At 39.7% G+C, this 16,224-nt stretch overlaps 1 protein-coding gene across 1 annotated transcript in view; it reads left to right on the forward strand.

The window, feature by feature from the left end:
* Positions 1–1,074: 1,074 nt before the first annotated feature.
* OSTN (osteocrin) overlaps positions 1,075–16,224 on the forward strand; it is a 71,724-nt gene continuing 56,574 nt past the window's right edge. The window contains exon 1 of the mRNA XM_069768044.1: positions 1,075–1,119. The gene's annotated coding sequence lies outside the window, so the exon portion shown is untranslated. The remainder of the gene's footprint in view (positions 1,120–16,224) is intronic.

A 16,224-nucleotide genomic window follows, 5' to 3' on the forward strand; every position in this document is an offset into this window, starting at 1 on the left:
AGGTGATCCAGCGACGAAATAAAGTTCTGGCCTTCTAGCTCCGACCAGCGATGTCACAGCAGGATCCAGATCGCTGCTGCGTGTCAAACACAAAGATATCGCTATCCAGGACGCTGCAACGTCACGGATCGCTATCGTTATCGTTCTAAAGTTGCTCAGTGTGAAGGTACCTTTAAGAACTAGACAAAGTCACCAGTGTACAGAAAAAACTATACCTATAATGGTAGGAACGTAATCAGTAACAGCAACGATTGAGGCTATAAGGTTGCAAATATTAAAAGATTATTCTCTATATAATTTCTAAAACCTTCATATTTGCAACCTTCCCTTTCATCATCCTGCATACAATACTCGATTGTTTTGGTTTTTATGGACAGAAAGAGTGGGTAAGTGATGTGAACTCATTTATTATATTCACTTATATAGCGCTATTAATTTTGCAGGGCTTTACAGACATTATTGTCAGTGTCCCCATTGGGGCTCACAATAAAAACTCCCTATCAGTATGTCTTTGGAGAGCGGGAGGAAACTGGTGTACCTAGAGGAAACCCACGAAAGCACAGGGAGAAAATACAGACTCCTTGCAGAAGTTGTCCTTGGTGGGATTTGAGCCGAGGAGCCCAGTGTTGCAAGGCTGCAGTGCTAACCACTGAGCCACCATGCTGCCCGGGAACACATTTGTTCAAACCTTTATCTAGTTGGGCAAACATTGACATCTAACATAAGGGTGAACAAAGGCACAAGAAATGCCTAATACTTTATCTATCCTTCTACCAAGCTATCTAATTTTTTGATTCATGATGATGCATTCAGCACATTACTGTATTCACTTTCCTTTTTTTTAAAAGTCAACTACGTCCTGTAATTAAACACCAACAAAGGTAAAGAGGATAGTGAGTTGCACAAAGGAAGTACAGTCTTAAAATAAAGATCAGTGGAAAATCTCTAAAAAAAATGATGTAAGAGAAACTTAGGCAGGGATTGGAGTGCGGAGGCTGGAGCAGGGTCTATAAAATCTCTCGGAGAACAAGCTCAAGAAGCAAGGATTAGACAGGAGGAGGAGGAGACAGAAACACACTGAACAGACATAAACTTTCAATCAGTTGAATTCCATTCAAGGTAAGCAGAAGAGGGATTAGCAATATGCCGCATGAGCTTATGTTCTTTATGACATGCCTGCCAAATGCCTGACTTTTCTTACCTTTATAAATTATATTATCATAATAAAAATGAGTTAAATAAAAATAAAGCTTAACTCACTCTATATGTTTATTACCATCCATTATTGGCTAGTTAAATTATCATGGCTATTCTGATATACATGAGCAAAAGATATAAATAAATGAAATGAATAAACATGATACATAATCTAATTACACCGCATTTATATGACATAATATATTTATATTGAAAATCATGAAAGAAACAAATGCTAAATATTAAAAAGCATACTGTAGTATATTACGGCATATTTGTATTTGATGTATGTTGCTTCGAAAAAAAAAATGTTTTGCTTTGCTTATTCTAGATTCCTAGAAAAAGCAGGCTATGGCATTTAGGTATAAAACTATGTTTGTTAGCTACTGGTAGTATTTATTCCCATGCTTGCAATATTTATTCCCAGTTTTTAAATCAATCTTAATAGGACACATATTCTAGATACACAGCACACAGAGAAAAATGCACAAACATATAATATATCCGGTATTTCTATCTTGGAACAGAGAGATTAAATAAAGCTAACAAAATATCGATAGTTTATGAGGAACGCAACAAATCAATGACTCCATCCTCCAATTTTATATATTCTACACATTTAATACAAAATAAATGAAGATGAAAGTAATTAATGTTGTTAGAATAATTGTATTTTTAACCGTAGATTCACTCCAACATTGTATGCCACACCGAATGCATAGTTTTATTAAATACCTTGAAAGCAATACATGTCTAAAGGGAAATTAGCAGATGCATTTAGTATAATATTTCAATGTCGGCATATTAAAAATACAGTATTAACATTACCATCTCACTTCATTTTGTCATATTTATGTATTGTATGTCTAATAAACAAATTATAATTATCATTATTATTATTAGTAGTGGTAGTAATATATTTTAAAAAAATATTATTATATTTTTAATGGTAATAATTTTTATTTAACATTTCTAGTGATGATCAAAAATGTTATTGGGGTATAATTACTATTATTTACCAACAGCAGGGGTCATTTATGAATCTATTTTTCGTTATGACAATATTGTGCTGCCTCTAAATGTGCAATTGGAGATTTACCAAACCATGTGCATGGGGAAGAGAAATTGCTTTCTACGGCAATCAGTCAAGATGCTGCTTTCATTTTACAGAGAGCATTTAAAAATGAGCGCTGTGATCTGATCAGCTGCTAGAGGTAACTGACTTTCTATTAGGCTCCATTCATATCTGGCAGACATGCTGTGGATTTTATTTGTGGACGTACACATGTAGAATCTACAGCAGATTTTTTTAATATGTATCCTGTAAATTCTGTTTTGGATTGTTAGAAAATTTTATCCCACTAATCTTAATGGGAAAGAGAAATCTACAGTTGAATCCGTGAATACTAATCTTTTACTTGTGGAATTGCTTTGGTTTAGGCAAGGGTGATACGAGCATATATTTTCTCATCCGGGAGACTATTAGAGTTTGATCGCAGTATGATCGGATTCTGAGGTGTAGATGAAAAAAAAGTCTCTGTGGAAATCGGACTGCACTCAGATGTCATCCAAGTGCAGTCCGATTTGTTCCACTGACAGATTGACTTGCACAGCTGAGTGCACTCCAAATATCGGATCAAACTCGTGCATGCTGCAGCCCTGCAGCTGTCAGACCGGCTCTATCCAAGGAAAAAAAACAAATGTGCATGGCCCCACAGTATAACATTGGATCCCGAGTGGGATCGAATGTTTTCTTGGATGGCACTCGCACCAATTATAGGGCCATTTCCACAAACCTAACCCTTGTATTCCGTATATGCGAATGCAAATTTAATTGCAGAGGAAACTTCACATTAAAATCTCTGACGATTCAGTGATGATTTTGACTTGATTCGTCTTGGAAATAATCCAGAATTAATATATCTGAATTTAACACGTCTTTTGAAAAATCTCTCCCGTAATGCATTATTGCTTGTAGAACATAACTAGGCTTTAACATATGTGAAAAGCTGCAGCACATATGTTCTTGCAGAAGTGACCAAAGCATGCCAGCCACGTTCTTCATTTAGAAATACCGTAACTATGACATACAACTGGATAACTACAAATGATCACAATACAAGTTCATATTTTAAGAAATAATTTACTTTAAAAACTTCAAGATATTTAAATTTATGAAAAATGTATTTGCAAAACATTATGACATTTTATTTTTCAAAGATTTAAGGTAGAATGTTTTTGAATATCGTAGGAAAAACGGAACGATGTTAATGTCTATGCAAAAAAAAAAAGGCAAATTGGAATTTAATTATGTCATAAATCCAAATTTATACATTAACGTTAATGGGACAAGAGTAAAAGACTCAAGACTTGCATTAAATCATCTCTAGTGGAAAAAACTATAGGTTAAAATTAACACTTTCGCACTAGAGCCTGACCAAGCTAAACTATTCAATTCTGACCAGAGTCAGTTTATGAGGTAATAACTCTGGAACACTTCAACGTATCCCAGGGACTCTGAGAGTGTTTTTTCTGGACATAAAATAATTCATGATAGTGGTAAAATTTGTAGAACATTTTTCAGTTTTCAAAATTTTATTTTTATGCCCTTAAACCAGAGAGTTATGTCACACAAAATAGATCATACATAACATTTACTACATGTCTACTGTACATCAGCACAATTTTTGAAACACTTTTTGTGGGTTATGAAGTTAGAAGGGTTAAGTTCCATAAAAAAATTTTATTGACCACATCACATTTGAAGTAATTTTGATGGACCTATGTGACAGCAAATATTCAAAAGTGACACCATTCTAAAAACTGCACCCAGCAAGGTGCTTAAAACCAAATTCAAACTCCCTTCAGGTTTACCTTTTTTCCCACAAAAATGTTATTTTAGACCCAATTTATTAATTATCACAAGTGCAACAGGAAAAAATGCACATAAAATTTGTTGTGCAATTTCTCCTGAGTACGCCAATACCACATATGTGGTGGAAAACTACTGTTTGTGTGGATGGCAGGGCTCAGAAGAGAAGGAGCACCATTTGAGTTTTGGAATGCGAAATTGGCTGGAATCGAAAGCGGACGCCATGCCGCGTTTGGAGGGCCCTTGATGTGCCTAAATAGTGGAAACCCCCCACAAATGACCCCATTTTGGAAATAAGACCCCTCAAGGAATGTATTTAGATGTGTGGTAAGCAACTTGAACCTTCAGCAGCTTCACAGAATATTATAGTGTTGAGCCGTGAAAATTAAAAAACACATTTTTACCACAAAAATGTTATTTTATCCACAAGTTTTTTATTTTTACAAGGGTAGAAAAAAAATGAACCCCAAAATTTATTGTGCAATTTCTCCTGAGTATGCAGATACCACATACGTGGAGGGAAACTACTGTTTGGGCGTATGGCAGGGCTTGGAAGGGAAGAAGTGCTATTTTGGCTGGAATAGGTTGCAGCTATCATGTCACATTTGAAGAGCTCCTAACATGCCAAAACAGCACAAGTGATGCCATTTTCTAAACTAAACTTCTCAATGAATTCATGTAGGCCATTCCGGATGCGGCAATACCACATATGTGTACTTTTATTGTTTATTTATTTTTCATAAAACTATTTATGTATGGGTACAATATATTTAGATTTTAGTTTTACTTTTTTTAACGTTCTTTAACTTTTTTTGCTATGTACCACTATGAGACTATCATTTTTTGCAGGCTGATCACTTGTATAGCATGGGTATGCAGCAGCATCGTTACAACATCAGGTCACCATGACAACGGTCACAGGGTCTCTGATCTAAGGGCAGAGGGCCTGTTTTCCTTCTGCCTGCTCCTGGAATGCTGCCATCGAGTTTTTTTTTAACATAGATTTACAAGGTCTTTTTTTCTTTTAGGCTACGTTCACACTAGCGTTGTGCGCCGCTGCGTCGGCGACGCGACGCACAACGCACGCAAAAACGCTGCGTTTTTCGACGCGTGCGTCGTTTTTTGACGAAAATCGGACGCAAGAAAAATGCAACTTGTTGCGTTTTCTTGGTCCGACACTAGCATCAAAAAAGACGCACGTGTCGGAAAACGCAACAAGCAAAAACGCATGCGTCCCCCATGTTAAACATAGGGGCGCATGACCCGTGCGTCGCCGCTGCGTCGCCCGACGCTAGCGCGATGCACACTAGCCGAACGCTAGTGTGAACGTAGCCTTAAATAGCATTATGTATTTTATCATGTAACATAACGAAAAAGTTGGACAAAAATCCAAGTGGGGCAAAATAGTGATAAAAAATTGCAATTCCGCTATATTCTTACTTTCGACTCTATAAAAACTCTTTCTGTTGCTCTTAATCATTCTCATCTGAACTATTGTAACTCTCAATTAATTGGTCTCCCTCTTACCAAACTCTCCCCTCTCCAATCTGTCTTGAATGCTGCAGCCAGGATCATATTTCTGACCAACCATTACACCAATGCCTCTACCTTGTGCAAGTCATTGCACTGGTTACCCATCCACTCCAGAATTGAATATAAACGTATCACTCTCACCCACAAAGCACTCCATGGTTCATCACCACCCTACATCTCCTCCCTCTTCTCAGTCTATGCCCTCCATTCTGCCAATGACCTGATGTTAACATCCTCAATAATCAGAACCTCCCACTCCCGTCTCCAAGACTTCTCACATGCTGCGTCCATTCTTTGGAATGCACTACCGAGGATAATATGATTAATCCCCAATGGGATTATATATATACAGTACAGACCAAAAGTTTGGACACACCTTCTCATTTAAAGATTTTTCTGTATTTTCATGACTATGAAAATTGTAAATTCACACTGAAGGCATCAAATTTATGAATTAACACATGTGGAATTATATACTTAACCCCTTCATGACCCAGCCTATTTTGACCTTAAAGACCTTGCAGTTTTTTGCAATTCTGACCAGTGTCCCTTTATGAGGTAATAACTCGGGAACGCTTCAACGGATCCTAGCGGTTCTGAGACTGTTTTCTCGTGACATATTGGGCTTCATGTTAGTGGTAAATTTAGGTCAATAAATTCTGTGTTTATTTGTGATAAAAAATGGAAATTTGGCGAAAGTTTTGAAAATTTTGCAATTTTCACATTTTGAATTTTTATTCTGTTAAACCAGAGAGTTATGTGACACAAAATACTTAATAAATAACATTTCCCACACGTCTAATTTACATCAGCACAATTTTGGAAACAACATTTTTTTTTGCTAGGAAGTTATAAGGGTTAAAATTTGACCAGCGATTTCTCATTTTTACAACGAAATTTACAAAACCATTTTTTTAGGGACCACCTCACATTTGAAGTCAGTTTGAGGGGTCTATATGGCTGAAAATACCCAAAAGTGACACCATTCTAAAAACTGCACCCCTCAAGGTGCACAAAACCACATTCGAGAAGTTTATTAACCTTTCAGGTGCTTCACAGCAGCAGAAGCAACATGGAAGGAAAAAATGAACATTTAACTTTTTAGTCACAAAATTGATCTTTCAGCAACAATTTTTTTATTTTCCCAATGGTAAAAGGAGAAACTGAACCACGAAAATTGTTGTCCAATTTGTCCTGAGTACGCTGATACCTCATATGTGGGGGTAAAATACTGTTTGGGCGCACGGCAGGGCTTGGAAGGGAAGGAGCGCCATTTGACTTTTTGAATGAAAAATTGGCTGCACTCTTTAGCGGACACCATGTCACATTTGGAAAGCCCCCGTGTGCCTAAAAATTGGAGCTCCCCCACAAGTGACCCCATTTTGGAAACTAGACGCCCCAAGGAACTTATCTAGATGCATAGTGAGCACTTTAAACCCCCAGGTGCTTCACAAATTGATCCGTAAAAATGAAAAAGTACTTTTTTTTCACAAAAAAATTCTTTTAGCCTCAATTTTTTCATTTTCACATGGGCAACAGGATAAAATGGATCCTAAAATTTGTTGAGCCATTTCTCCTGAGTACACCGATACCTCACATGTGGGGGTAAACCACTGTTTGGGCACATGGTAAGGCTCAGGAGGGAAGGAGCGCCATTTGACTTTTTGAATGAAAAATTATCTCCATCGTTAGCGGACACCATGTCGCGTTTGGAGAGACCCTGTGTGCCTAAACATTGGAGCTCCCCCACAAGTGACCCCATTTTGGAAACTGGACCCCCAAAGGAACTTATCTAGATGCCTAATGAGCACTTTAAACCCTCAGGTGCTTCACAAATTGATCCGTAAAATGAAAAAGTACTTTTTTTTCACAAAAAATTTATTTTCGCCTCAATTTTTTCATTTTGACATTGGGCAATAGGATTAAATAGATACTAAAATTTTTTAGGCAATTTCTCCCGAGTACGCCGATACCTCATATGTGGGGTAAACCACTGTTTGGGCACACGGCAGGGCTCGGAAGGAAGGCGCGCCTTTTGACTTTTTGAATGGAAAATTCGCTCCAATTGTTAGTGGACACCATGTCGCGTTTGGAGAGCCCCTGTCTTCCTATGCATTGGAGCTCCCCCACAAGTGACCCCATTTTGGAAACTAGACCCCCCAAGGAACTTATCAAGATACATACTGAGCACTTTAAACCCCCAGGTGCTTCACAGAAGTTTATAACGCAGAGCCATGAAAATAAAAAACAATTTTTCTTTCCTCAAAAATGATTTTTTAGCCTGGAATTTCCTATTTTGCCAACGGTAATAGGAGAAATTGGACCACAAATTTTGTTGTCCAGTTTGTTCTGAGTACGCAGATACCCCATATGTGGGGGTAAACCACTGTTTGGGCGCACGGCAGGGCCCAGAAGGGAAGGCACGCCATTTGGCTTTTTAAATGGAAAATTAGTTCCAATCATTAGCGGACACCATGTCGCGTTTGGAGAGCCCCTGTGTGCCTAAACATTGGAGATCCCCCACAAATGACCCCATTTTGGAAACTAGACCCCCAAAGGAATTAATCTAGACATGTGGTGAGCACTTTGAACCCTCAAGTGCTTCACAGAAGTTTATAATGCAGAGCCATGAAAATAAAAAAAAAAATTTCTTTTCTCAAAAATGCTTTTTTAGCCCGCAATTTTTTATTTTCCCAAGGGTATCAGGAGAAATTTGACCCCAAAAGTTGTTGTCCAGTTTCTCCTGAGTACGCTGATACCCCATATTTGGTGGTAAACCACTGTTTGGGCACATGCTGGGGCTCGGAAGTGAAGTAGTGACGTTTTGAAATGCAGACTTTGATGGAATGCTCTGCGTGCGTCATGTTGCGCTTGCAGAGCCCCTGATGTGGCTGAACAGTAGAAACCCCCCACAAGTGACCCCATTTTGGAAACTAGACCCCGAAAGGAACTTATCTAGATGTGAGGTGAGCACTTTGAACCCCCAAGTGCTTCACAGAAGTTTATGACGCAGAGCCGTTAGTGTTTCCAGCCATGGCCGATGATATTGCAGCATCGGCCATGGCTGGATTGTAATATTTCACCAGTTTTTTAGGTGAAATATTACAAATCGCTCGGATTGGCAGTTTCACTTTCAACAGCCAATCAGAGCGATCGTAGCCACGGGGGGGTGAAGCCACCCCCCCTGGACTAAAGTACAACTCCTCCTGTCCCTGCACGCCGGGTGAAATTACAGTTAACCCTTTCACCCGGCCTGCAGGAACGCGGTTCCGCCATGACGCATATGCTGCGTCATGGGTCGGAATGCCACCGACTTTCATGACGCAGCGTATGCGTCAAAGGTCGGGAAGGAGTTAACAAAAAAGTGTGAAACAACAGAAAATATGTCTTATATTCTAGGTTCTTCAAAGTAGCCACCTTTTGCTTTGATGACTGCTTTGCACACTCTTGGCATTCTCTTGATGAGCATCAAGAGGTAGTCGCCGGAAATTATATTCACTTCACAGGTATGCCCTGTCAGGTTTAATAAGTGGGATTTCTTGCCTTATAATTGGGGTTGGGACATCTGTTGTGTTGAGCAGAAGTCTGGTGGATACACAGCTGATAGTCCTACTGAATAGACTGTTAGAATTTGTATTATGGCAAGAAAAAAGCAGCTAAGTAAAGATAAATGAGTGGCCATCATTACTTTTGAGAAATGAAGATCAGTCAGTCTGAAAAATTGGGAAAACTTTGAAGTGTCCCCAAGTGCAGTGGCAAAAACCATCAAGCGCTACAAAGAAACTGGCTCACATGAGGACCGCCCCAGGAAAGGAAGACCAAGAGTCACCTCTGCTTCTGAGGATAATTTTATCCGAGTCACCAGCCTCAGAAATCGCAGGTTAACAGCAGCTCAGATTGGAGACCAGGTCAAATGCCACACAGAGTTCTAGCAGCAGACACATCTCTACAACTGTTAAGAGGAGACATTGTGCATCAGGCCTTCATAGTAAAATAGCTGCTGGGAAACCACTGCTAAGGAAAGGCAACAAACAGAAGAGACTTGTTTGGGCTAAAGAACACAAGGAATGGACATTAGACCAGTGGAAATCTGTGCTTTGGTCTGTTGAGTCCAAATTTGAGATATTTGGTTCCAACCACCGTATCTTGGTGCGATTCAGAAAAGGTGAACGGATGGACTCTACATGCCTGGTTCCCACCGTGAAGCATGGAGGAGGTGTGATGGTGTGGTGGTGCTTTGCTGGTGACACTGTTGGGAATTTATTTAAAACTAGCTGAAGAGCCCGGTGTTTCCCATCATGCCTCTCATTTTCTCCCTTACACCTCTCATTTTCTTCGTTACACCTCTCATTTTCCCCCTCACTCCTCTTATTTTCCCCCTCACTCCTCTCATTCCCCCCTAACACTTGTCATTTCGACCTCACATCTGTCATTTTCCGATCACTCCACTATTTTCCCTCACTCCTCTCATTTTTCACTCACACCTTTTCATTTTCACCTCACACCCCTCATTTTCACCTTAGTATATACATGTTTGTCATCTCCCTTATATATAGTATACACCTGTATGTCTTCTCATGTATACAGTATATACCTATATGTCATCTCCCCTGTAAATAGTATATACATGCTGTATGTCATCTCCTCCTGTATATTGTATATACCAACGTGTCATCTCCTCCTGTATATATTATATACCTGTATGCCATCTCTTCTGTATATACTATATACCTGTATGTCATCTCCTCCTATATAGAGTATATACCTGTATGTCATCTCCTGTATATAGTATATACCTGTATGTCACCTCCCCTGTATATAGTATATACCTGCTGTATGTCATCTCCTCCTCTATATACCTATGTGTCTTCTCCTCTTTTATATAGTATATACCTGTATGTCATCTCCTCCTGTATATATTATATACGTGTGTCATCTCCTCCTGTATATAGTATGTACCTGTAAGTCATCTCCTCCTGTATATAGTATATACCTGTGTATCATCTGCTCCTGTATATAGTATATACCTGTGTGTCATCTCCTCGAGTATATAGTATATACCTGTATGTCATCTCCTCCTGTATATAGTATATACCTGTGTGTCATCTCCACTGTATATAGTATATACCTGTGTGTCATCGCCCCTGTATATAGTATGTACCTGTATGTCATCTCCCCTGTATATAGTATATATGTGTGTGTCATCTCCTCCTGTATATAGTATATACCTGTGTGTCATCTCCTCCTGTATATAGTATATGCCTGTGTGTCATCTCCTCCTGTATATAGTATATACCTGTGTGTCATCTCCTCCTGTATATAGTATATGCCTGTGTGTCATCTCCTCCTGTATATAGTATATACCCGTATATCATCTCCTCCTGTATATAGTATATACCTGTATGTCATCTCCTCCTGTATATAGTATATACCTGTGTCATGTCCTCCTGTATATAGTATAAACCTGTATGTCATCTCCTCCTGTATATAGTATATACCTGTGTGTCATCTCCCCTGTATATAGTATATATGTGTGTGTGTCATCTCCTCCTGTATATAGTATATACCTGTGTGTCATCTCCTCCTGTATATAGTATATACCTGTGTGTCATCTCCTCCTGTATATTGTATATACCCGTATGTCATCTACTCCTGTATATAGTATATACCTGTGTGTCATCTCCCCTGTATATAGTATATATGTGTGTGTCATCTCCTACTGTATATAGTATATACCTGTGTGTCATCTCCTCCTGTATATAGTATATTCCTGTGGCATCTGCTCCTGTATATAGTATATACCTGTGTGTCATCTGCTCCTGTATATAGTATCTACCTGTGTGTCATATCCTCCTGTATATAGTATATACCTGTGTGTCATCTCGTTCTGTATATAGTATATACCTGTGTGTCATCTCTCCTGTATATAGTATATACCTGTGTGTCATCTCCTCCTGTAATAGACCACGTTCACACGTTATTTGGTCAGTATTTTTACCTCAGTATTTGTAAGCTAAATTGGCAGCCTGATAAATCCCCCGCCAACAGGAAGGCCTCCCCCCTGGCAGTATATATTAGCTCACGCATACACATAATAGATAGGTCATGTGACTGACAGCTGCCATATTTCCTATATGGTACATTTGTTGCTCTTGTAGTTTGTCTGCTTATTAATCAGATTTTTATTTTTGAAGGATAATACCAGACTTGTGTGTGTTTTAGGGCGAGTTTCATGTGTCAAGTTGTGTGTGTTGAGTTGCATGTGGCGACATGCATGTAGCGACTTTTGTGAGATGAGTTTTGTGATGAGACGTGTGTAGCAACTTTTTGTGTGTCGAGTTGAATGTGACAGGTTAGTGTGGCAAGTTGTGTGCAGCAAGTTTTGCGCATGGCGAGTTTTGCGAGTGGTGAGTTTTATGTGTGGTGCGTTTTGAGTATGTGCAAGCTTTGTGTGAGGCAACTTTTGCATGTGGCAATTTTTCCGCATGTGCAAGTTTTGCATGTGGCGAGTTTTCCATGAGGTGAGTTTTGCACGTGTGGCGAGTTTTGCGTGAGCCTAGTTTTGCATGTGGCGAGTTTTGCGAGTGGCAAGTTTTGAGCGGCGACTTTTGTGTTTCGACTTTTATGTGGCGAGGTTGGTGTCTGTGTGGTGAAATGTGTGCTGAGGGTGGTATATGTGTTCAAGCACGTGGTAGTGTGTGGCACCTTATGTGTGTGTGTGTTCATATCCCCGTGTGTGGTGAGTATCCCATGTCGGGGCCCCACCTTAGCAACTGTACGGTATATACTCTTTGGTGCCATCACTCTCACTCTTTAAGTCCCCCTTGTTCACATCTGGCAGCTGTCAATTTGCCTCCAACACTTTTCCTTTCACTTTTTCCCCATTATGTAGATACGGGCAAAATTGTTTGGTGAATTGGAAAGCGCGGGGTTAAAATTTCACCTCACAACATAGCCTATGACGCTCTCAGGGTCCAGACGTGTGACTGTGCAAAATTTTGTGGCTGTAGCTGCGACGCCTCCAACACTTTTCCTTTCACTTTTTCCCCATTATGTAGATAGGGGCAAAAATTGTTTGGTGAATTGGAAAGCGCGGGGTTAAAATTTTGCCTCACAACATAGCCTATGATGCTCTCGGGGTCCAGATGTGTAACATAGTAACATAGTTAGTAAGGCCGAAAAAAGACATTTGTCCATCAAGTTCAGCCTATATTCCATCATAATAAATCCCCAGATCTACGTCCTTCTACATAACCTAATTGTATGATACAATATTGTTCTGCTCCAGGAAGACATCTAGGCCTCTCTTGAACCCCTCGACTGAGTTCGCCATCACCACCTCCTCAGGCAAGCAATTCCAGATTCTCACTGCCCTAACAGTAAAGAATCCTCTTCTATGTTGGTGGAAAAACCTTCTCTCCTCCAGACGCAAAGAATGTCCCCTTGTGCCCGTCACCTTCCTTGGTGTGACTGTGCAAAATTTTGTGGCTGTAGCTGCGACGCCTCCAACACTTTTCCTTTCACTTTTTCCCCATTATGTAGATAGGGGCAAAATTGTTTGGTGAATTGGAACGCGCGGGGTTAAAATTTCACCTCACAACATAGCCTATGACGCTCTCGGGGTCCAGACGTGTGACTGTGCAAAATTTTGTGGCTGTAGCTGCGACGGTGCAGATGCCAATCCCGGACATACACACATACATACATACATACACACATACACACATTCAGCTTTATATATTAAATTGAAGGCATACTGAACCAGCATGGCTACCACAGCATCTTGCAGCGGCATGCTATTCCATCCGGTTTGCGTTTAGTTGGACCATCATGTATTTTTCAACAGGGCAATGACCCCAAACACACCTCCAGGCTGTGTGAGGGCTATTTGACCAAGAAGGAGAGTGATGGGGTGCAACGCCAGATGACTTGGCCTCCACAGTCACCTGACCTGAACCCAATCGAGATGGTTTGGGGTGAGCTCGACCGTAGAGTGAAGGCAAAAGGGCCAACAAGTGCTAAGCATCTCTGGGAACTCCTTCAAGATTGTTGGAAGACCACTCCCGGTGACTACCTCTTGAAGCTCATCAAGAGAATGCCAAGAGTGTGCAAAGCCGTCATCAAAACAAAAGGTGGCTACTTTAAAGAACCTAGAATATAAGACATATTTTCAGTTGTTTCACACTTTTTTGTCAAGTATATAATTCCACATGTGTTAAATCATAGTTTTGATGCCTTTACTGTGAATTTACAATTTTCATAGTCATGTAAATACAGAAAAATCTTTAACTGAGATGTGTCCAAATTTTGGTCTGTACTGTATATATATATATATATATATATATATATATATATATATATATATATATATATATATATATATACTGTATATATATATTCACTTTTTGTATTGAAGAACTGAAATGAATTAACTTTTTCATGATATTCTAAATTTGTGAGAAGCACCCGTACGTTAAAAAGTATCTGGACAAACTCCCAGTCTGTTATTCCATTTTTATGTTATATCTATACACTTGCTACAGCATTGATTTATACTTATATGTTAAGCACATGTACAATTCTATGAACGGATATGTCCTGAAAGGAAAATAAGACCTATATTGGTCTTATGGTCCAGTTTTGTACTTCCCTAACATAACCTACCCATGGGACAAGTAACTAGTAGACTTTGTGCTAATTTTGTCATTTTGATGATATTATAATTTTCTGAGATAAACCTGTAAATATACAGCAGGTGAAAAAGTATTGAATACGTCACCAATTTCTTTAGTACAGTGGCATGTAAAAATTTGAGCACCCCATGTCAAAATTACTGTTATTGTAAACAGCTAAGCAAGTTGAAGATTAAATGATCTCTTAAAGGGCTAAAGTTAAAGATGACATATTTACTTTACTTTTATGCAGAAAAAGGATAATTATATTGTAATTTTTTACATTTTGAAAATTACAAAAAGGAAAATTGAAGCGAAAGTTTGGACACTATTGGAGATACTGTATGTGTGCACTCATAACTTTGACCAAGGTTTCAGAACATAATTCGCCTGTTAGGGTTATGGCTTGTTCATCATTAGGTAAGACCAGGTGATGGAAATTTACCAGCTTTATTAAACTTCAGCCGCCTCCAACCTTGTGCCAAAAACTGCACCATGGGTTATTCTAAGCAGATGCCTAGCACTGTGAAAATGAAATTGGTGGAAGCCCGCAAAGCAGGAGATGGCTATAAAAAGATAGCAAAGCATTTTGAAGTTGCCCTTTCCACAGTTTGAAATATAATTAAGAAATGGCAGTTAACAGGAACAGTGAAGGGTCAAGATAAGGTCTGGAAGACCAAGCAGAATTTCAGTGAGAGCTGCTCGTACAATTGCTAGAGAGGGAAATCAAAACCTCCGCTTGACTTTAAAAGACCTTCAGAAAGAGTTAGAAGATTCTGGAGTTGTAATTAGTGTTGAGCGATACCGTCCGATATTTGAAAGTATCGGTATCGGATGGTATCGGCCGATATCCGAAAAATATCGGATATCGCCGATACCGATATCCGATACCAATACAAGTCAATGGGACACAAATATCGGAAGGTATCCTCTATGGTTCCCAGGGTCTGAAGGAGAGGAAACTCTCCTTCAGGCCCTGGGATCGATATTCATGTGTAAAATAAAGAATAAAAATAAAAAATATTGATATACTTACCCTCGGACGCGCCCTGGTTGTAACTGCTGCAACCGCCATGCTTCCCTTCCTAAGAATGAGCGCGTAAAGGACCTTCGATGACGTCGCGGCTTGTGATTGGTCATGTGACCGCTCATGTGACCGCTCACGCGACCAATCACAAGCAGCGACATCATCGAAGGTCCTTCACGCGCTCATTCTTAGGAACAGAAGCATGGCGGTTGCAGCTGTTACAACCAGGGCGCGTCCGAGGGTAAGTATATCAATATTTTTTTTTTTATTCTTTATTTTACACATCAATCTTCATCCCGATACCGATTTCCGATATTGCAAAAATATCGGAACTCGGTATCGGAATTCCGATACCGCAAATATCGGCCGATACCCGATACTTGCGGTATCGGAATGCTCAACACTAGTTGTAATACATTGTTGTACTGCTCAGAGACACCTGCACAAATATGGCCTTCATGGAAGAGTCATCAGAGGAAAATGTCTCCTGTGTCCTTACCTGTCATGATCCCAATGGCAGGGGATCACAAAAGGACAAGCACACGAAAAAACAGAACAAGCTCTAGGGTGATGGAAACTGAGCTGACCGCGATCCTGAACCTAATTCACAACACTAGCAGTAGCCGGGGAACGTGCCTACGATGATTCTAGACGTCTCGCGCCAGCCGAAGGACTAGCTTCCCCTATTAGAAGAAACAAAGACCTCTCTTGCCTCCAGAGAAACACCCCACAGAAATAGCAGCCCCCCACATGTAATGACGGTGAAATGAGAGGAAAGCACATACGTAGTAATGAAAACAGATTCAGCAAAATGAGGCCCGCTAAAACTAGATAGCAGAGGATACAAAAGTGAACTGCGCGGTCAGCGAAAAACCCTACAAAAAACCATCCTGAAATTACCTTAACTCATGTGCCAACTCATG

The sequence above is a fragment of the Ranitomeya imitator genome, chromosome 5, assembly GCF_032444005.1.
Source record: "Ranitomeya imitator isolate aRanImi1 chromosome 5, aRanImi1.pri, whole genome shotgun sequence".
Taxonomy (NCBI): domain Eukaryota; kingdom Metazoa; phylum Chordata; class Amphibia; order Anura; family Dendrobatidae; genus Ranitomeya; species Ranitomeya imitator.